The sequence below is a fragment of the Carcharhinus amblyrhynchos genome, chromosome 21 (genome assembly GCF_965287045.1).
Source record: "Carcharhinus amblyrhynchos chromosome 21, sCarAmb.v2.hapA, whole genome shotgun sequence".
In the NCBI taxonomy this organism is placed as follows: Eukaryota; Metazoa; Chordata; class Chondrichthyes; order Carcharhiniformes; family Carcharhinidae; genus Carcharhinus; species Carcharhinus amblyrhynchos.
This window is the reverse complement of record NC_137344.1, coordinates 30050276-30071755: the sequence shown is the minus strand read 5'-3', so window position 1 is coordinate 30071755 and position 21480 is coordinate 30050276. Positions and strand designations below refer to the sequence as shown.

At 42.3% G+C, this 21480-nt stretch overlaps 2 long non-coding RNA genes across 2 annotated transcripts; both read left to right on the top strand.

Annotated features, from left to right (window-relative positions):
- The first annotated feature begins 5830 nt into the window (after positions 1-5830).
- Positions 5831-6925, top strand: LOC145356486 (uncharacterized). The gene is made up of 3 exons (XR_013889147.1): positions 5831-6153; positions 6484-6571; positions 6662-6925. It is a non-coding gene; the product is annotated as an uncharacterized LOC145356486 (long non-coding RNA).
- A 2193-nt stretch (positions 6926-9118) lies between these two features.
- LOC145356478 (uncharacterized) lies at positions 9119-17575 on the top strand. The gene is made up of 3 exons (XR_013889142.1): positions 9119-9207; positions 16472-16500; positions 16585-17575. It is a non-coding gene; the product is annotated as an uncharacterized LOC145356478 (long non-coding RNA).
- The last annotated feature ends 3905 nt before the right edge of the window (positions 17576-21480 follow it).

Genomic DNA, 21480 nt, shown 5'->3' with positions numbered 1-21480 from the left:
GCTGGGTTCAATTCCAAACTTCTGTAACTGTGAGGAATTTACATGTTCTCCCTGTGCCTGTGTGGGGTTCTTCCAAGGTGTTCTGGTTTCCTCCTACACTCCAAAAATGTGCAGGTTAGGTGGATTGGCCATGGTAAATTGCCTTTAGTGTCAGGGAGATTAGCAGCATAATTTTATGTGGGGTTATGGAGATAGGGCCTAGGGTGTTTAGTGTTCCTAGATTCTTGTTGGTACAAATTCAATGGGCTGGCAGGATTCTTTCCACACTATAGCGATTCTATGAAAATTAACTGAAGTTCATTTATATTAAAAAAAACGCTAATTGTAAGTATGAAAGTATCTATTGGAGTTCAACGTTCACAAACTTTGGGTAATTAATGCTTTCAATTCCTGTCATGACTATCAATGTTGAACCAATCCGATATCTGATACATAGTACTTCCTAGAACATGAAGCAGGGAAGGGCCTTTGAGAATTAACTTCAGTTTCACATCAAGAAAGTGGTGTAATGCTTCAAAAACATTTGAGTTTCTTTTTTGATGGAATCTTTGGAAGCAGAAAGCTTGAAAAACTGAGAATGGGGAAGGCACGGGAACACTATCACTGACGAATGCAAGTCAGCAATTTGTCCACTCCCTGTGATTGGTCAGATTCACAAATTCTTTGTGCAATGGCTGAGTTAAACAGTCACTTGCAAATGATAACAGCAACCCTCTGATCCTGCACTCCATATTGATCTATCTTACTGCGAGCAGGCAGTAGCTTCATTACAAATCTCTCCATGGTATTTGGTATAGGGGAAAGGCAAATGGGGGAGGGACAGAGAAAAAAAATTTTCAATAGGAAAATTGAATACTACCTAGGGGACACCAACTTGCAAAGTCACTTTCTATATTGACATTGAGTTTTACAGTAAAATAACACTTTGGTGTATACTGTGCTGTAATGTAATTAAAGGTGATCCGTATCATTCATCTTTTTCAAACCAAAACCCTTTAAAGAGAGAATATGTGTCAAATCAAAGCTGATTCTAAAGTTTAAAATTTACATCTTGTAATGTACGCTTGGCACATCAAATATACAAGTTTCAAGTATCATTTCAGACATTATACAAGTTCAAAGATATCCCAATGCCGTCTACTTTTTTATACAGTGTATCTACAAGCACTCATCACAGTGGATGACTCACTCCACTGTTTCCATTTATTCGACACAAATTATTTTCAGGTGATTCTAAGATGAACTCTTCTCCAATATAGTTTGACACACCTGATTGGTATGCTAGGGCAGTTTAGAGTGAGCCAAAATAGTGTGGGATTGGAGTCACATATAAACCAGCACTGGCTAAAGGCGGACTACCTGTTTATGCTAAGCAACACAAATGAATCAGCTGGATTTGTCCAATGGTCTAAAAATGTCATGCTCATGTTATGGCACTAGCTTACTTTTTAACTGAATTCAAATTCACACAAAGTGGTGATGGGATTTGAAACTCATGGTTTTTGGGTTACTACTTCAGTCTTCTGGATTAGCCAAAGCAGCCTGCTTGATTGGCACCCCATCCACTACTGACACACAGCGGCACAATACACAAATTGTACTGCAGCAACTCGCCAAGCCTCTGTTGGCTGCACAGTCCAAACCAGCAATCAGCAACTGAGAAGTGCAAGCGGAGCAGTGGCAGGGAAGTTCCCCTCACTTTGTGCAAGTTCCCCTCCAAGCCCACAACATTCTAACTTGGAATTATGTTGGCAGTCATTCGCTATTGCTGGGTCAAAAATCTGGAAGTGTACCTACATTAGATAAACCTCAGTGATTCAAGAAGTAGTAACATCACCTTCTTGGGGGAATTTGGGATGGGCCTTGCTAGCAACATTCATAATCTATGGACTCTAATTGTTAGAGGCACTACCATGGAAAATGCACCAAGGAACAGTTAACTGCCAAGCTTTTGTTCAAATTCAAAATTTGACTCCATATATCAGAATTCTCTTCTGTGTAGTGTAAATCATTCTTTGAACTGTCCTGATGACCACAAAATAAAAAGCTTCAGCAGTTTGTTTCTCTTTTCAGCAAATACTCAAGTTCTGTACTATGAAATCGCTAACGGAGGAGTTTCAGCCCAGATTTGGTTCCAATATGTACCACATTTGATGGTCCCAGGAATAACTCATGATGAAGTTCAATGAATCAGTTGCAGTCTATTGTAAGCTAAAACAGTCATCATTGTATCCTGAGGCCCAATGAGTATTACAAGTAATAATTCTTAACTGAGAGATAATTTAGCACACTTCCCTTTGTCTATACAACAGGCCAATCTGGTACTGGATCTTGTGTAGGATTATTTAAAGTAAGTGACACACAAACCGGCCACTTAGCCCAGCCAGTCCTTGCCTACATTTATGTTATGCTGGGTGCCAGTAATTTCAAAGCATTTATACCATGACAAGAAAGTTGTAAACAACAAATCCAACATTTCCAATCATTGGTACTTTCAAGGTGGACCTGAGAAGGGGTTGAATTATATATATTTACTCTACTAAGAATTCTAATGTAAATATGCATTCTCATAGTACAAACGTTTGGATTATTTTTCATGACAACGTCACTTATTGTTTTGTTACTAGCTTCCTTTTTAATATATCCTTTGCTTTCCTTTTCAGGAAATATCGAATCTTTCCTAAAAGCAAAATACTGTGGATGTTGGAATCTGAAACAAAAAACAGTGAATGCTGGAAAATCTCAGCAAGTCTGGCAGCATCTGTGGAGAGAGAACAGAGCTAACGTTTTGAGTCTGGATGACCCTTCGTCAGAGCTCTGATGAAGCATCATCTGTTGTCCCTCCACAGACACTGTTAAACCTGCTGAGATTTTCCAGCATTTTCTAGTTTTGGAATCTTAGCTATTGCCAGGTTTGTTGGTGTTCATCCATTTCTGATAACTTATCAATACATTCTTTTACTCCTATGTCAGTTTTGACTCTGAATGCCAAAAGGCTATTCAACATTGGGAGTTTTTCTAAGTCTGATCCTGGTGAGTGCAACTTGTTGTCACTGAGTCTGCGATGGCCTGCATTGTGCCTTGTGGATGGTTCCCTATTAACTTTGATACTGTTGCCTTCACTAGCTATTGTTGAAGTTTCTTTTGTTTCAGTTAAGAGCCCTGGTTCTTGAAACACCAGCCATTGGCAACATCCTTCTGCATCTACCCTTTAAAGTGCTACTTTATATGTTTTCAATGAGATCGCCTCTCATTCTTCTAAATTCCTGAGAATAAAAGCCCAGTCTATTTAATCTCTGTGGAACAATTTCATTATCCCAACAATCAGTCTGGTGAATCTTTGTTGCACTCACTTTGTGGCAAATATATCTTTCCTTAGGTAAGAACAGCAAAATTACACCCCCTACTCCAGGTGTAGTCTCACCAAGGCTCTATATAATTGCAACAAGACATCATTGCTGTTACTCAAATCCTCCTGGAAATATATCACCGTTCCTTTGCAGCCGCTGGGTCAAAATCCAGGAGTTCCCTCCAGAATAGCATTCTGAGTCAACCCACAGCTCACGCACTGCAGCGTTTCAAGAAGGCAACTCGCCATGACCTTCTCAAGGGCAACTAGGGATTGGCAATAAATGCTAGCCAATCAGCGATGCCATGTCCCACGAATGAATAAAAAAAAGTCCTTCCTAATTGTTTGCTTTGCCTGCATGCTAGTTTTCAGTGACTTATGAACAACGATCCCAGGTCCCATTGGACATCGACACTTCCCAATCACTCAGCATTTAAGAAATATTTCTGTTATTTCTATTTTTCCTACCAAAGTGGATAACCTCACACACCTCCACCTGTATTCCACATGCCAAATGTTTGCTCTCTCCTCTTAGTGTCCCCAAATGTTCTTGAAGCATCTCCTCAAAACTCACACTTTTGTATCATCTAAAATAATTTGAAAAGTTAAATGTAATCCCCCAGATCCAAATCATTAATATAGATTCTGGATTTGATTTGATTTATTGTTGTCTTTTTTTTATTCATTCATGGGACATGAGTAGTGTTGACTGGCCAACATTTATTGTAAAATGTCTGACAACACCAGGTTTAAGTCCAACCGATTTATTTGATAGTAAACTCACAAGCTTTCAAGGTTAAACTCTTCTTCAGATGAATGAAGCGTTCTGGCCTCAGACAGAGCATATAAAGCACAGACAGTTTACAGATTACTGATTAGAATGCGTATCTTTACACCTAACCTGCTGTTCAAGTCCTAAAGTGGCCGACAATGTGAGTGGAAGGAGCACTGATCACAGGTTAGAGAGATGTGTATTGTCTCCAGACAGCACAGAGAGTGAGGTTTTGCAAACCCAGGCAAGTCACAGGGGTTACAGATAGTGCGACATGAACCCAAGATCCCTGTTGAGACCGTCCTCACGTGTGCGGAACTTGGCTATCAGTCTCTGCTCAGCGACTCTGCGCTGTCATGTGTCGTGAAGGCCGCCTTGGAGAATGCTTACCCGAAGGTCAGAGGCTGAATGCCCGTGACCACTGAAGTGTTCGCCAACAGGAAGGGAGCAGTTTTGCCTGGTGATTGTCGAGCAATGTTCATTCATCCGTTGTCGTAGCGTCTGCATGGTCCCCCCAACATACCATGCTTCGGGACATCCCTTCTTGCAACATATCAGGTAGACAACGTTGGCCGGGTTGCAAGAGTATTTACTGTGTACCTGGTGGATGGTATTCTCACGTGTGATGATGTCATCCATGTCGATGATCCGGCATGTCTTGCAGAGGTTGCTGTGGCAGGGTTGTGTGGTATTGTGGTCACTGTTCTCCTGAAGGCTGGGTAATTAGCTGCAAACAATGGCCTGTTTGAGGTTGCATGGTTATCTGAAGGCAAGAAGTGGGGGGTGTGGGGATGGCCCTGGCGAGATGTTCAAGGTGTTGTCAGACTTTTTACTGTGTTTACCCCAGTCCAATGCCGGCATCTCCACATCACAACATTTATTGCCCATCCCTACTTGCCCTTAGAGAGCAGTGGAGGGTCAACTGCATTGTTGTGGCTCTGGAATCACATGTAGGCCAGGCCGGGTAAGCATGGCAGATTTCCTTCCCTAAGGGACGTAAGTGAAGCAATGGTTTCATGACCATCAGTATAATCTTAATTCCAGATTTTTTTTAATTGAATTCAAATTCCACCAGGATTCAAACCTGGGTCCCCAGAACATTAACTGAGTTTCTGGATTAATAGTTTAGCAATAAATACCACGAGGCGATCACTCCATGAATGTATTAATATATAGTGAAAAGTATTGTTTCTTGCGTGCTAGTTGGGACTGAAGTGCTGATCCTTTCTGCTCACCATCCCTCCCCCTACCCAATTAGTTACAGCCTTCAACCTGAGAATGATTAATTTATTCCTACTCTGTTAAATTCTCAACCCATGTCAGTGTATCAAATCACCCCAAATCGCATGTGCGGTCTCTTCTGCACTACTTTCTCCCATCCCACAGTTTGGCTAAATTGAGTTTGCACTCCATCTAGTGTTTGAAACAGTTCCTTCGCTGTGTTTAAAAATAAACTCCCCTTGCTGGACTTAAAACTGATACCAAATTTAATTCGCAAAAAAAAACACCCTTACTTAAATAGTTTTTTAAAAATGCTGTACTTGGTATCGTTTGAATGTGCTCCTGTGACTCGGAGGGAAAGTTCGGTGACATCAGGCACATCTGGCTTTTTTCCCCCTCTTTGCCAACTCGCCAAATGTCCAATCACAACGAAAGCGAAAGTTCAAAAGCGAGGCAAGAAAGTAGGGAGTGCCAGTTGTTCCCTGTATTTGCACTGAGCCGATTGTAGGACTGGTTGGACTTTAACCTGGTGTTGAGAGACTTCTTACCGATTATAGGAATCAGAGATAATCTTTGTTCGCTGTTTGTTGTCAATACCAGATTAAAAGGCGCTGGTAACTTTCCCAGATTGCTCAACAGATCAAGAGCCAACTGCCTCAACTCTCTCCCTGCAGATCCCAGCTTTCGGTTCCGAGTCCAGCGGTGTCCGGATCCCTGAAACACTTTCACCCAAGTTGGATGGTTGATTTCCCTTGGGTTAGTTTGAACCCGTTGGACAGGTTGGATCTCTGCATTTTGCTGGGCACAAAAGGTACAGTTTGACTTTCAGAAACATGAGAATTATTTTGTTGATATTTGTGGAAAGCTAACGTTCCCGCCAATGCAAATGCAGTTGGGGGTGAATTTGCATGTTTCAACCATACACCCTCCCATGAAATTCACCGACAAAACCTACATTGGGAGAAAATGGGTGAAAGGGACAGACCACCGTCCTCAAATAATGTTAATGCCTGGGTTCCACTGCCCTCCCAGAACAAGTTAATCTGTCGCTTTCTGACCAATTAACAGGACTTGATCCTCTTGTGTAAAAAAAAACAGCCTCGTGTTTTGAGTGATTTTTTTTCTACTTTCTTCATATCAGCAGGTGAACTGAATTCCGGTAATGGGTTTACACCGTGCAATCATTTTCCTTCGTGTCATCTTATGCATAGGTGCATCCCTTTCACAGAGTAAGTACTGGAGAATTACTCCATTTATAGTTGATTGAATCCCGATTATCACTGAGGCGATGTGAACTAATGGAAATTCTCGTTTTTCAGGCGTGGTGACATTAGATTGTGAGGATGTAGTGACAGGAATATTGAATGAAGACACTAAACTAACATGCTCAATCAAATCAACAGGAGTAAAAAAATATGATCTCATTAATCTGAGTAAAATTGAAAACAATAAAAAACCAACACCTGTGTTCAGTTTGGAAGCTGGTGTCAAACAACCTCGTAATAATCGAATTAAAATAATTCGTCCGGATTCAGATGATGTATCACTGTTAATCCAGAAAACAGAACTGACAGATGAAGGGAATTATCGATATTATTTGGAAACACGTGGTGAATATGATAGTAAAATCATCAGACTGAAGGTTAAAGGTGGGTAATAGTATTCTTTCCCTGATATTCTCGCTTCTACTGGTTGTCTTTAATTAGCATTGAATTCTTATTTTATTCGCACATCTAAAATCTTGACGTGCGAGATAGGCAAAATGTAAGTTATAACCTGAGTCATCTTGAGAGAAGAAATCATGATTGTGCACTTCTAGAAAACTGTTCATATCTTCGGAACATCTCAAAACATATTTTAGCCATTAAAGTTAGAGGATGCATTGATGATTTAGGTGATCACATTGTAAGGCAGGATAATCAGGATTTGTTTGCCATAGAGGGAGTACAGGCTGATATGGAGGCTGGCAGGTCTGTCATATGAGGAGAGACTGAGATAGGATTGTATTCACGAGTTTAGAAAAGCGAAAGGATCTCATAGAAACTTATAAAATTTGCACAGTGGTTAGCACTGCTGCCTTACAGCACCAGGGACCTGGGTTCGATTCCTAGTTTGGGTCACTGTCTGTGTAGCGTCTGCATGTTTTCACTGTGTCTGTATGGGTTTCTTCCCACAGACCAAAAGATGTGCTGGTTAGGTGCATTGGCCATGCTAAACTCTCCCTCAGTGTACCTGAACAGGTGCTGGAGTGTGGTAGTTAGGGGATTTTCACAGTAACATCATTGCAGTATTAATGTAAGCCTAATGATGACAATAATAAATAAACTCTCTAACAGGGTTAGGCAGGGTAAATTCAAAAAGGATGTTCCCATTGGTGGGAGAATCCAGAACTAGGGATAAGGGGTGAGCCTTTTAGAAATGAGGTGAGGAGAAATTTCTTCACCCAGAGAGTGGGAATTCACTACCACAGAATGTATTTGAGACCAAGACATTGTCTGATTTGAAGAAATTTAGATATAGCTTTTGGAGTAAAAAGGATCAAGGGATATGGGAGGAAGGGGGAAATCAGGATATTGAATTTGATGATCAGCCATGGCTAAACTGAATGGTGGAGCAGGCTCAAAGGGCTGAATGGCCTACTCCTGCTTCCAGTTTCTATGTTCTATGATTTGATGCACACCCACTATTTACTATGTTATCAAACTCAATATCCAGTCTATCGATACTAAATAAGCTTGATTCACAGAGGTTGCAGATGTATTCTAGAAAAATATCCAAGATTTCTATATAAGCATATTTGGCACAAAACATAGAAAAAACAGTGAAACAAAATCTGACTAATGAGTCTTGAATTGAAATATTAAGAGCGCAGGTCAAAATCATAAACTGATACCATTAAATATTTTCTCCATCACACACTATCAAAGGTAATCTAAGTGTAAAGCTGATCTAATTGTAATTAACTTATTGTGGTAAATCTGGGAATTACTATTGACTGAGAACTTTTTTTACTGGGTGCAGAAGAAGCATAAAAAACTGTTTTATATCATTTTACAGTTTTTTTTCATCACAATAATAACAGCATAATCATTTTTAGCTCCATACAGTTTGCCAAAAGTGACCTTACACTCAAATACGTTGGGCGGTATAAATCTAAGTTGTGAAACAACTGGATACCCACAGGCACAGATACATTGGTTTGTCAATGGAAATCTCACATCTGAATCTAATAGTTCCAGTAATAAAACCCCAGTGGGACTGATGAAGATCACCAGCATACTTCAAATCAATAATAGTCAAATTACCTCGGAAGACAATTATACTTGTGCTGTGTGGAGTTTAGACAAGAATGTATATGAGATCCAGGGACAGCTTTGGGGTAAGTTCATAGCACTTATTCTTCAAATCATTTCAACAAATAATTTTCAAATTAATTTTAATGAACAATTAATATTTAAAAACTTAAATTCATTCGATTTGCTCTCAATATGTGAATAATGCCACAAGACTCCTATTTAATACCCACGACTATATCCTCTTAGAAGCTTGTGGATCTTTATAAACTGTTGTTGTCTTTTATCTCACAGTATTGTTTGAACGTAGACTTTGCTGTGGTCTTAGTCATAGAGACATAGAAATAAGTTATGCATACAAAGACTGATGCTGGAATTAATAATTAATTCAATTGTTTCCCACCACCCCCCCCCCCCCCTCCCCAACGCATTTTCATTTTCAGACCTCAGTTCACCTCAACCAGTAAAAATGAAGACATCAACTCTTGTTGCTGTCTTTGTGACTATCGGAGTAGGTTTTCTTGCACTAGCAGTCTTGGTGATTTTGCAACTGCAGAAAAGAAGTCAGCCAGGTATGGTGATTATAGAAAATGTTTCTGGCCCCTTTTAAAAGTTGTAATTATTGCAAGAATGATTACATCAGCTTCTGTTGAAAATACTTTTCCTCAGCCTTTGCACATGCCTATAATCTGGTGACCAATTCAATTATAGAACATAAAACCATATAGCATGGAACAGGCCCTTCAGCCCACGATGTTGTGCCCAACATGATGCCGAATTAATCTAATACCTTCTGCCTGCCCTCGGTGCATATTTATCTGTGCCTTGCATATTCATGTGCTTATCTAAAAACCCTTCAATGCCCCTCTCATATCCCTAAAGACAATTATACCTGTGCTGCGTGGAATGGGATGTAGAGATATTGGCGTTGGACTGGGCTAAACACAGTAAGAAGTCTCACAACACCAGGTTAAAGTCCACCCAGTTTATTTGATACTAATCCCACGAACTTGTGAGACTTCTTACTGTGTGGAATATAGCAGACAAGAATGAATATGAGGTCCAGGGACAATTTTGGAGTAAGTTAGAACATAGAACATTACAGTGCAGTACAGACCCTTCAGCCCTCAATGTTGTGCCAACCAGTGGAACCAATCTAATGACCCTCTAACCTAAACTGTTCCAATGTTATCCATATGCCTATCCACTGACCATTTGAACGCCCTTTAAAGTTAGCGAGTCCACAACTGCTGCAGGCAGAGCATTCCATGACCTTACTACCCTCTGAGTAAAGAACCTACCTCTGACATCCGTCCTATACTTACCACCCCTTAATTTAAAGTTATGTCCTCTTGTGTTAGCCGTCACCATCCAAGGTAAAAGGCTCTCACTGTCCACCCTACCCAATCCTTTGATCATCTTGTATGCCTCAATCAGGTCACCTCGTAACCTTCTTCTCTCCAATGAAAATAACCTCAAGTCCCTCAGCCTTTCCTCATAAGACCTTCCCACCATACCAGGCAACATCCTGGTAAACCTCCTCTGCACCCTTTCCAATGCTTCCACATCATTCTTATAATGCGGCGACCAGAACTGTAAACAATACTCCAAGTGCGGCCGCACCGGAGTTTTATACAGTTGTAACATGATCTCACGGCTCCGAAATTCAATCCCTCTACCAATAAAAGCTAACACACCGTACGCCTTCTTAACAACCTTATCAATTCTGGGAAGAAGATTCTGACTGTCAACCCTATCTATGCCTCTCAAAATTTTAAAGACTTTGATCAGGTCTCCCCTCAGCCTCTGCTGCTCCAGAAACTACAGACTTGTATACCAACTGTACAAGTTCCAAAACTTAGGGCGGCACGGTAGCACAGTGGTTAGCACTGCTGCTTCACAGCTCCAGGGTCCTGCGTTCAATTCCTGGCTCAGGTCGCTGTCTGTGTGGAGTTTGCACATTCTCCACGTGTCTGCGTGAGTTTCCTCCAGGTGCTCTGGTTTCCTCCCACAGTCCAAAGATGTGCAGGTTAGGTTGATTGGCCATGTCAAGAAATTGCCCCTTAGTGTCAAAGGATGCGTAGGTTAGAGGGATTAGTGGGTATAATATGTAGGGGTATGGAGGTAGGGCCTGGGTGGGAGTGTGTTCGGTGCAGACTCGATGGGCCAAAGGGCCTCTTTCTGCACTGTAGGGTTCTATGATTCTAATAAAGATGAAGAATCTCGAATATTCTGAGCAGTTTCAGATTCTGCCTGCCATTCTAATTCACTAGCAAGCTCTTGGCTGAACTGCCGAACCAAATACCGTTATTGATCAGGAAAATGTTTGCTTGCTCAAGAGACTTCTAAAGACACCTCAAGCTGTCTCTAGAAGTCTCTAATGAGTTACAACCTTTAGATTTAGTTGGTGATGAGCAGAGAGACAAGAAACAAATCATAATTTACATTTTTCTACCACTCAACGAAGAAAAGCATAGATGAGGCAAACTGAACTGCTCTGGAGCACCTTCTATTAAAACACATTCAGCAAGCAACATTGGCAGAGGTGTGTGGAATAAGTTATCTTGGCAGTTCTCCACCCACCAAGTTATGGTGTTTGGTAAAGGGAAATGTGAATGGATAAAGGAAAGGAAAGAAACAAATAAATCTTTAGTTATGTGCACCTCTGGCAATGCTGGCCTTTATTTTGGAGTACTTATGACTTGATGGTAGGCCATCCCCATTGCCATGTAATACAATCAATAACTTGCTTGGCTCATTCAGAAAAAAGGCTGGGACAACTGCATGGGTGTACTACAAGTACAGGACTGTAGCTTTCCTTCCTACAAAACATTTTGAGGACGCTGTTGTAAAAATGACTGAATTTTATTTATTAGTGTCACAAGCTTACATTAACACTGCAATGGAGTTCCTGTGAAAATCCCCTAGTCGCCGCACTCCAGCACCTGTTTGTGTACACTGAGGGAGAATTTAGCCCGGCCAGTGCACCTAACCAGCACATCTTTTGGACTGTGGGAGCAAACCAGAGCACCCGGAGGAAACCCACGCAGACATGGAGAGAATGTGCAGACTCCACACAGACAGTGACCCAAGCCAGGAATCAAACCTGGGTCCCTGGTGCTGTGAGGCAGCACGGCTGACCATGGTGCCACCGTGCTGCCCATTCTTCAGGGTGGTGGAAGCAGCCTTGTTTTTAAAAGAAATATCAATTTGAATGCTCAGTTTGTGATGTTGGAATTTGAACTCTCTTTTTGAATTATGAATCCAGACTTCTGTTTTACTAATTTGGTAACATAATTAGTGCATTCCTCCTCAAATCAGAGGGCTGTAATCTTGGGTACAGGATTGTGATTGAACTTAACTTCATAACCAAATTGATGCAAATTTTTTTAATAGTTAGCTAAAGGAGTAGCAGAAATTATTTGAATGGTCATTAGGGAAAATGTGAATATTGCATATAACTGTCAATATGTTGGCAACTGTACTGAGATTACTGCTTTTATTATGTTATTGGGTGGCACAGTGGCACAATGATTACATAGAACATAGAACATAGAACATTACAGCGCAGAACAGGCCCTTCGGCCCACGATGTTGCGCCGACCAGTTACAAAAACAATGACCCACTAGCCTATACCAATCCCTTTTCGTCCATAAACCTATCCAGAGATCTCTTAAACGCCCCCAAACTAGACGCATTTACAACTGCAGCAGGCAGGGCATTCCAATCCCTCACCACCCGCTGGGTAAAGAACCTACCCCTGACATCCGTCCTGTAGCTACCCCCCCTTAATTTAAAGCCATGCCCCCTCGTGCTAGCTTTCTCCATCCGAGGAAAAAGGCTATCACTATCCACCCTATCTAAACCTCTAATCATCTTATATGTTTCAATAAGATCCCCTCTTAGCCGCCTTCTTTCCAACGAAAACAACCCTAGATCCCTCAGTCTCTCCTCATAGGACCTCCCCACCATACCAGGCAACATCCTAGTAAACCTCCTCTGCACCCTCTCCAACGCCTCCACATCCTTCTTGTAATGCGGGGACCAGAACTGCACACAGTACTCCAAGTGCGGCCGCACTAGAGTAGTGTACAGTTGCAACATTACACTGCGACTCCTAAATTCAATCCCCCTACCAATAAACGCCAAGACACCGTACGCCTTCTTGACAACCTTATCTACTTGATTCCCAACTTTCAGGGATCTATGTACACACACACCTAGATCCCTCTGTTCATCCACACTATTCAAAGTCCTCCCGTTAGCCCTATACTCGACACATCTGTTGCTCCCACCAAAGTGAATTACCTCACACTTCTCCGCATTAAATTCCATCCGCCACCTCTCGGCCCAGCTCTGCAACCTATCTAAGTCTCCCTGCAGACTATGACACCCTTCCTCACAATCTACCACACCTCCAACTTTGGTGTCATCAGCAAATTTACTAATCCACCCAACTATACCCTCATCCAGATCATTAATAAAAATTACAAACAACAGTGGCCCCAAAACAGATCCCTGAGGCACACCACTCGTAACTGCACTCCATGATGAATATTTACCATCCACCACCACCCTCTGTCTCCTATCTGATAGCCAATTCCTGATCCAACTTCCTAGATTACCCACAATCCCATACATCTGCATTTTCTGCAGAAGCCTACCATGGTGAACCTTATCGAACGCCTTACTAAAATCCATGTATACCACGTCAACTGCCTTACCCCTATCCACCTCTTTGGTCACCTTCTCAAAAAACTCAATAAGGTTAGTAAGGCACGACCTACCTGCTACAAAACCATGCTGACTATTTCTAATCAATTCATTACACTCCAAATAACTATAAATCCTATCCCTAATAATTTTTTCTAAAACCTTGCCCACAACAGAAGTAAGACTCACCGGTCTATAATTCCCGGCAAAGTCTCTGTTCCCCTTCTTAAACAATGGGACAACATTCGCTATCCTCCAATCCTCCGGGACTACACCAGAGACCAATGACGACCTGAAGATCTGAGCCAGAGGCTCTGCAATCACCTCTCTAGCCTCCCAGAGAATCCTAGGGTAGATCCCATCCGGACCAGGGGACTTATCTATTTTCAGCCCCTCAAGAATTTCCAGCACATCCTCTTTATCAACCGTAATACTGTCTATTTTACACCCCTGCAACCCAATGTCCTCCTCAGCTATATTCATGTCCCCCTGCGTGAACACCGAAGAGAAATATTGGTTCAATACTTCTCCAATCTCCTCCGGTTCCACACACAACTTCCCCCTGCTGTCTGTAACTGGCCCTAATCTTGCCCTGACCAACCTTCTGTTCTTGACATACTTATAGAACGCCTTAGGATTCTCCTTAATCCTATCAGCCAAAGTCTTCTCATGTCCTCTTTTAGCCCTTCTCAACTCACTCTTCAACTCCCTCCTAGCCAATCTAAAGCTTTCTAGTGCACTATCTGAGCCCTCCAATCTCATCCGAACATAAGCCTCCTTTTTCTTTTTAACCATCGACTCAACTCTTTTAGTGCACCACGGTTCCCTAGATCTACCAAATCCACCATGCCTGACAGGGACATACCTATCAAGGACTCGCAGTAGCTGCTCCTTGAAAAAACTCCACATTTCAGACGTTCCCAGTCCCTGTAATCCCCTAATCCAATCCATGCGTCCTAATTCACTCCTGATAGCCTCATAATCGCCCTTACCCCAGCTAAAATTGCTGACCCGAGGTTCATGCCTATCTCTTCCCATCACTAAGGTGAACGTAACCGAATTGTGGTCACTATCACCAAAATGCACACCAACTTCCAAGTCTAGCACCTGGTCTGGCTCATTTCCCAGCACCAAATCCAATATAGCCTCACCTCTAGTTGGCCTGTCTACATACTGAGACAAAAAACCTTCCTGCACGCTTTGTACAAACACTGACCCCTCTAGCGAGCTAGAACTATAGCAACTCCAATCAATATTCGTAAAGTTAAAGTCCCCCATAACAATTACCCTATTACTTTCACTCCTAACCAGGATTGTCTCCGCAATCCTTTCCTCAACCTCTCTAGAACTTTTAGGAGGTCTATAAAAGACTCCCAACAGCGTGACCTCTCCTCTCCTATTTCTAATCTCCGCCCATACTACCTCAACTGACAAGTCCTCATCAAACTTTCTCTCCGACACTGTGATACAGTCCTTGACTAGCAATGCTACCCCACCCCCCCTTCTACCTTCTTCTCTACTCCGACTAAAGCATTTGTACCCCGGAACCTGCAACATCCATTCCTGACCCTGCTCTATCCATGTCTCAGAAATGGCCACAACATCAAAGTCCCAGGTACTGATCCACGCTGCAAGTTCATCCACTTTATTGCGAATACTCCTCGCATTAAAGTACACGCATTTCAAACCCTGCTCCGCCCCACCCCCACTATGCCGTGCCCTGCATTCCCCAACTATGCCCCCCTCACTTTCATCCCCTTTCCTCACTATCCCTCCCCCCCTCCGAATCAGTTTAAACCTTCCTGCATCGCTTTTGCAAATTTACCCCCCAGGATATTGATTCCCCTCTGGTTCAGGTGTAGACCATCCCTCTTATAGAGGTCCCACCTTCCCCAGAATGAGCCCCAATTGCTCAAGTACCTGAACCCCTCCCTCCTGCACCATCCCCTCAGCCACGAGTTCAAACTTTCCCTCTCCCTATTCCTCTCTAAACTATCCCGTGGCACAGGCAAGAGTCCAGATATAACTACTCTTTCTGACTTCGCCTTGAGTTTCCACCCCAACTCCATAAATCTTTGCTTAATATCCCCTTCCCTTAATCTCCCTATGTCATGTGTCCCCACATGAACTATAACTTGGGGTTGATCTCCCTCTCCCCTAAGAGTCCTGAATACTCTGTCCGAAACATCCTGGACCCCAGCCCCTGGTAGGCAACACACCAGCCCAGAGTCCCTACCCTTACCTCCAACTCTCCTATCCGTCCCCATAACTGTGGAGTCCCCAATCACGAGGCCCAATCTCTTACCCCTAACCACCTGAGGCTTGCCAATAGGCTCACCCCCAGAGACCTGCTCCCTTTGGCTATCCCCAGTTGATTTCTCCTCAACTGTAGCCTCCAGGACCGAGAACCTATTTTGGAGGGGAACAGCCCCAGGGGATTGTCCCCCCAACTGCTTTTTGCCCCTCTTCCTGGCAGTGACCCAAGACTTATTCCTAGGAGTGACTATCTCCTTATAACTCCTTTCTATGTCCGCCTCCACTTCCCGAATTATACGGAGCTCCTCTAATTCCCCTTCCAGCTCCTTTACACGCTCCTCCAGAAACTGCAATCTAACACACTTCCCACAAGTAAAATCACCTGAAACACTGTGGGAGTCCCTCACTACATACATCCCACAGGAGATGCAGCTTACAGCCTGAACTGCCATCCCTGAATCAATTATCAATGATTAGCACTGATGCCTCACAGTGCCAGGAACCCGGGTCCAATTCCCAGCTTGGGTCACTGTCAGTGTGGAGTTTGCACATTCTTCGTATCTGCGTGGGTTTCCTCCAGGTGCTCCCACAGTCCAGTTAGGTGCATTGGCCATGCTAAGTTCTCCCTCAGTGTACCCAAACAGGCGCTGGAGTGTCAACCAGGGGATTTCCACAGTAACTTCATTGCAGTGTTAATGTAAGCCTACTTGTGATTAATAAATAAAGAAATAAACTTTGAATGTGATTCAGAATTTTAGAAATATAAGAAATAATGAACAGCAAATTTTCACAGCTGGGCAGGTTAATTCATATGAAGTATTATGTGCCTATATAATGGATTAATTGTTGTTTTGTTTTTATTTCAGCAGTTAGAAGTGCATGCAGAATCTCAATGGTAGGTACAGTTACAAACATTAGTCTATTTTTCAAAGTCTTGTGTCTTTTGTTATCAATTAAGATTTTTGTTTTCTTTTAACAGAGGTTAGGTGACCAGAGAACTGTTGTTTAACAGTGACTGTTGTGAAGCTCATCCATATCCCTTTGGATCATGCGAATGAAGCAAGGTGAATTGAAACCACGCACACTATTTTAGGCACTGTCATTTTCCACTTCAGTGCCTTCCTGGAAACTGAATTATTTTGGATGCAGTTATTGTCCAGAGTATTGCATCAGTCTCGTTGGATGCCAGTTTTCACCTGAGATAGAGCTTGTGTTGGTTCTGCTGGTGAGGATCCATCTTGCATGACAGCGTTGAGTGACAAATTTATGAGGGCAGTAAAATTTGAGGAATATACTCTATAAATCTTCATGCTCGAGAGAGGAAAAAAGTCTTTGTGAGACTGAAAAAGACCATTGACATCAGCTAGTACTGTTCCTTGCATTTTTCTGTGCACTGAGTGTCATGTCATTCTTCCTGGTGGATGAAAACCTCTCTGCAACTGGAAGGAGCTTCCTGGACACTGGGTGGAGGCACTTAAGGAGGAGCTTTGTAATTAACTTCCCTGTAGCAGTCTGCTGGGAAATTCCTCTATAGTCACTGCAATTGAACTTGGCTCCCATCTTTAATAAAACACACAGTATTCCTGAGATCCCAAGCATGTGTTCTTCCTCCAAAATGAGAGACATGAAGGCTATGTTATTGCACAAACTCTTTTCTCTCCATTTTCCTCATGCCAATATTTTACATCCTGCAAATTACCCAGAGGCATGGAGATGATTACAGAACAGACAGAAAACTATTCAACCTACATTGCCTTCAATCCAAATCCAAAACCACTCTATTATCTGTCATTGAATATCAGTAAGAAGATAATGCTTGTGTGTTGCTCATTCAGAAACTAAGCTCCAGGTCAATGTTTATTCTCTGAAACATATGAGAAAATGGGTCTTTCGTTTAAAAAAAAAACAAAAATTAAGGCCCTCTTCCAAATAGCTCTCAAAGCATTACACCTCCCGTCCATCGATCAACAATGAAGGCCGACACGGACAGTGAGATTCAACGTTGACTCCAATGTGCCAGATCAAATTTCCATCAACAGAGGAAAAGACTATCTAAGGACTCAGATCTTAAATCCAAGACTAAGCTAATGGTTGACCAAGCAGCAGTATTTACTGTGCTGCTGTATGCTTTCGAGACTTGGACCGTAAAGCAGATCTTTCAAAGAACTAAAAAAAAAAATCACTGATGGTGCCTTCACAAATTACTCCAAATCCAGCAGCAAGTAAGGCAGTCCAACAGCAGTGTTCCCTCCCAAACCAACTCACCAAGCTTCGAGGTGCAGGTCACTCAAAACAAGCCGAGTTGGCCAGGACAGGACACTCATACATCTGACAACAGATTCCTGAAATAATTACTGTATGTGGAACTCGGTCACAGTAGGATACTCCCCGGAGGACATCAGAAATGCTTCAGGGCTAGTCTCAAAGTATACCTGAAGGGGGTCAAACATCCCTGTCAACTCGCAAGTGATCCTAGTTTGTGGCCAACTAAAATGTCGAAGATGCATTTGGGAAGGTGGTGAATACATTGAGAGACTTTGTCAGGAACAAAGGTGGCAAAGATGCATTAGAGGTGGTACATAAACCCCCGGGCAACCCATCTAGTTGGCCCACCTACTCTCCATGTAGTAGAGTCTGCAGATTGTGCATTAGATGGATCAGCCATCTCAGAACGAATGGAATCGGAATGATAGCAAATCTTCCTTCATCCTGAGGAATTGCCAAAGAAGAGAAGACATCTAATTGTCCTAATGCGATGCACTCTTCACTGTTTCCTCTGTAAGGAATCAATGCTACATATTGGTTGTCCACTGGCACATTTGGTAAAACACTAAACAGAAAACTGCACAGAAGAGGGCCTGACCCTCACTCTAACATGGTGCCTTTCAAAGAGTATCTCTGCTTCACAGCTGGATAGGATATGATTATTGAGTGATATCACAGCATTCTGAAAAAGAAGAACATTATTAGCGCAGTTGTACAGGCACCTACAATGAAAAACTGAAACTTTGCAAAGTTGTGAAAATGGGTCATTAACACACTAATTACTGCAAATCACTATCACGTAAAACAAATTGACCCATTTTATCCTCAAACAGGTTGCTTCATTACTTTATTCCATATCATAACAGAGCCATTGATACATGTGAATAAATTATCATTTTATTCAAAAAACTGGTTTGATTAAGATACTGAGTTCCATATTTTGTGCTTAACACAAATGCTGCGTGATGACTTTATAACTTATCCTCATTTTATACAAAATAAAAATATTGCACCATTATAATGTTTCTTTTTTAGCTAATTTTTTATTTGCTGATATTCTGGCCTGTTTCCATTCTGTTTATTTGCTGATATTCTGGCTGGTTTCTATTCAATAAATATATCGCTTTACTATTTAATCCTCTGTAAATACTTAGACAAAGCTTATCACAAAGATCTTTGCAAGATAACAGTCTCCAGTTAAAGTTAAGGTTAAAATTTGCATCATTGCAAGTTGGTATTTAGTTAAAGACTGATATTCCTCTAATTTCCATGCATTACAAATATTTGTTATTTCTTTATTTATTAGTCAGAAGGAGGCTTATTGCATTGAAGTTTACATTGCACTGAAGTTACTATGAAAACCCCCTAGTCGCCACACTCTTGTACCCTTTGGATACATTGGGGGAGAATTAAGCATGGCCAATACAGCAAACCAGCATTTCTTTTGGACTGTGGGAGGAAATTGGAGCACCTGGAGGAAAACCACGCAGACAAGAGAACTTGCACACTTCACAGACAGTGACCCAAGCTGGGAATTGTACCCTGGTCCCTGGCGCTGTGAGGCAGCAATGCTAACCACTGTGCCAGTTAGATTTTTGGGAATATACCCTCTGGGTTGACAGTGGAATTGGAAAGGAATAATCCAGTTTTAGGTGGAATCATCTTCTAGCATCGTGGCTCCCAATGGCAGGAACAAAGCTTTATGACGTTTCTGCTTGTCGGTGGGACAATTTGCCATGTGTAATCACGTGGCTACCTGTGATTTAGATATGCAGAGGCAAGGGCACTAGGCAATCACGTGACAAGGATGGACAAGAAGTCACCAGTCCCATTGTTAGCTCATGGGTTCAAAGGTCCAGGTGCCATATTTCAACAGGCATTCACTCCCATCCAGTAAAATTAGTGGCTGGGACTTTGTGTTTGCTGCAAGTAAATAGCAATGGGAATTCAAAATATCTCAAGAGGCCCATCAGTTTTGAGACTCAGTTTTGCTTTTTAATGCAAACTAACTTTGATGGGTCCATAACTTTCTCATTAATGGGATTCCAGGTATCAGTTGCAGTTTATTGAATTCTGACGCTGTTTTCATGGTGCCATAAGTCCCCAGGTCTGTTACAATTAATTACTTCTAACTGTGAGATTGTTTAACACACTCCTCCTTGCCTATATTACAAGTCAGTCCAATGCTGAACATCAGTAAGTTGGGAAAATGTATATAATTACAGGACAAGATAACAGTCCAACATGATTGCTTACCAGCTGTTTCTGAGGTAGGGCACTTCTGAAATAAGAATTCTATAACGTTGGTTCCAATTCATGCAAGTTTACATTCAGCCTTTGGGAACATGCATGTATAAAGGTTCATTATAGTACAGATAATTGGGTGGCTAATTCTATCGTGATCGGAATTTTCTCGGAAAAATTCCAGGTGTAAAATGGGCGAGAAAACGCGAAGATTTCTTGTCTGTTTTTTTCAATAATAGTAATGGTGATGGTAATTTATGGCACTCTGTGCAATACAGAGGCCGTAATGTGAACCTTGCCAGTAGGGGGGGTATAGAGTTTCAGCTCGTCCGAAGCTGTCTGCTGAAGGGACCTCCCAGTATAATGGGTACCCTGTATACACAATATACTGGGAGATCTGTCACTCCCCTCTCTCTCTGTCCCCTCATGCTCTGCCCCCTTGGCACTGCCAGGGTGCCAGGCTGGCACTGCCCAAGGGTCATTGCCCAACCCTGCTTCCCCCCCCCCCCCCCCCCACCCCCCCACCATTGGGGCTTAAATGGCCTCCGGTCCACCAGCAAGGCCATCACAACTGGTCCCTGTTGGTGGGAATCATCTGTGCTCCTGTCTGGTGAGGTCGTCAATCAGCAAGGTGAGAAAGGTAGGTGAGCCTGGGTGATTGTAAAACATGTCATTAATATTTAAATCCACCTCGCGCCCTTCCCTTCTACGAGGCTGATTTTGCTGGTAGAAAGGGAATATCGCAAGAGGTGAAAAATCAGGCGCAAACCTGATCTGCCGCCTGTCACTCGTATTTCCTGCCCCACTACTCAACCAAAAGAGCAGGATGGAAAAATCCCATCCATAGTTCCTCGTATGCTTTTGGTGGCTTTCCTTTTAATACATGCTACCTCTGCCTTTTCACTGAGTTCTGATTGTGCCAAGGCACCTTGGGGGTCAAACTATCTCCGATAACTTACCCACAAGGATTCTATATCCACCTTTATCCATCCATGTCAGCCTGAACTGTGAATGTGAGCAGGTTATTTAAGCCTGGCACAAGTGTCTCAGCTCACAACTAGGTCTGTTATGGCTTGGAAACATGGTGGAGACCAAAAAACATTAATATTATTAGGGAACTGTTTATAAACCATGATTAAGGGCCTATCACTAGATTATTGAACTAGTGGGTTAGGGGAGTGAAAATAAGATGACAGATGGAGGCTAAAATGGAGAAGTGGTCATAAGAACATAAAAGCAAGGTGTCTTTTCTCTTGCTATTTTAAGCAATAGACCTCTTTTATTATATAAATTGGAGTCCAATGACAGGTCTAGGACATAGATTGCCATTTTAGACAAAACTTATTGAGTCCAAGTGTGTACATTT